This window comes from Myotis brandtii, unplaced genomic scaffold (genome assembly GCF_000412655.1).
Source record: "Myotis brandtii unplaced genomic scaffold, ASM41265v1 scaffold56, whole genome shotgun sequence".
NCBI lineage: Eukaryota > Metazoa > Chordata > Mammalia > Chiroptera > Vespertilionidae > Myotis > Myotis brandtii.
Genome location: NW_005370080.1, coordinates 1,737,296 through 1,739,385, shown reverse-complemented (window position 1 = coordinate 1,739,385; position 2,090 = coordinate 1,737,296).

Below are 2,090 nucleotides of genomic sequence, written 5' to 3'. Positions count from 1 at the left end.
CACACACACTATCCCCAGGCCTCAGCTGGGAGCTCACAAGCTGGTGGAGGGAAGATACTGAGGCGGGTTTCTCAAGACCCAAAGGAAGGCTACTTATGCTCCCCCTCCCCCCTCCTCCCTTCCTCTGAACAAAACCGCATTCACAGAACATGAATGATAATGGGCTCTTAGTTCAACCCTCTTGGTTACAACAGGCAGCGGTGCTCTGCTGCCCCCGGCACACCAAGGTGGGCACCACAAGGGGAGCGCCGAGAGGCACATCGCTGCCTGTACCTAAGCATCACCCTGCAGGTCCCCTCACTGCTCACCTCAGCACCGTCACTGCTGCAGCTGATCCTTATGTCCTCACACCATCTTCCTGAGCCACCCGCCCAACACCTGCAGAATGAGCTCTGCACGGGCTCAGTGCGGGCACTGCTTTCATCGTCATCCCCATCCTACAGGGGAGGGGACTGACACCAGCAACAGGATCACACTGCTAGTGATGGCAGAGCTGAGGTGAGCACCCAGGGCTTCTGACTCTCAACCCGTTCCCTTGCCCCCACATGACTAGGGAATCCCACAAACGCCTCTCGGAAGAATGATGGTTTTAGACCCAGAGTTAAACCTGTGGCTGCCCTGCTAAGCTGCATCTGCTAACTGCTGTCAGTCAGCACTGGGTTCATCCACCTTCACGAAACAGGAAACCCAAGTGGGGGCTGAAACAACTGGGATTTTTTTTTGGTGTGTTTTTTGTTTGTTTGTTTTTTGTGCAAAGAAAGTCTGGAGTTAAGCAGGGATGAGCTGTGACACCATCAATGTGCCACAGCTCTGGTTTTCTGCCCCACCATCCTTATCATGTAGCTTCCACCCTCGGAGTTGCCTCATGTCCACAATGGCTGCTGGGGTTCCGGTCATTAATATGTGCTCCAAGCAGGAAGTAAGGGGAAAGGTTACCTGCTGGCTAAGAACACCATCTTTAAATAAAAACCTTTTCTGGAAGTCCTACTGAATGACCTTGCCTTCCATCCTATTGTCCGTTCCTCTTTGCATGAGAGGCTGGGAAATAAAGTTTTCCTAACACATTCCTCCTTCAAATTGCATTTAGGTCTGGTTAGTAAGGAAGGAGAGGGTGCATGTGATTGGTTAACTGCCACAGAGCTATCCTTGGTAATGAGTGGACTTGGGATAAGGTTATAGTGAAACCACTTTCAGTGACCAAGTGGGAAGACAGCAACCAGTAGAGAACATCCATATCTCAGTACTGAGACTGTCTTCTGATTTTGATGAAGCGCTTTATATACTTAAGCAATATCCCTACCATCACCTAGAAATGAAGTCAGATGGCAGGTGGCATATTTCTTTCTTTGCAATCAGGGCTGAACCTGGTACTCGGTGAAATCTACATTCCCTAGGTCAGGGGTGGGCAACCCCTGGCACGCGTGCCAAACATGGCACGCCAGTAACTTTTGCTGGAACGCGAAACCCTCTCTTATAATCTTCCATTTACAATTTTTTTCTTAATATCGACTTTTTTATTTTTCAGATAAATTCAGTGTAGGTGCATCTTAGATAAATAAATAATTTTACATAACAAGTTATCTTAAAGACCATAGACATGGATTGACGAGAGAGGGGAAGAGCAATTTCTATGCCTCTGCCTTAACTCTCCCTGCCTTCCTAGATCCGACCAGTGTTTTGATTTCAGCCTCAGACGCAACGGGTTTTCGTTGACAAGACAACCGCCTCACCTACTTATTCAAAATTTCACTCTATAAAAATGAAACCTTCTCTCTCGCTTTGGCCACCGGTACTAACGAAAGGGGAATAAATTTCTATGTTTCTCTCGGCAGCAAAAGTCCCACTGATAATATCAAACGGAGTCATAAAGTTTTCTGTCGGACTATCAGTGTACATGCATACATTAAAAAATAAATGTATTTTTCATCATCATATACTGTATTTTTGTCGCTCGAATGAATTTTATTATTTCTTCAAGGTTCTTCACATACGTACACCTTAAGAGATATCAAGTAGGAGTAACATGGTCTCAAAAAATTAGGGTTGGCACGCAGAAGAATTTTGAGTCAGAGATTTTGCTGGTTTTGGCA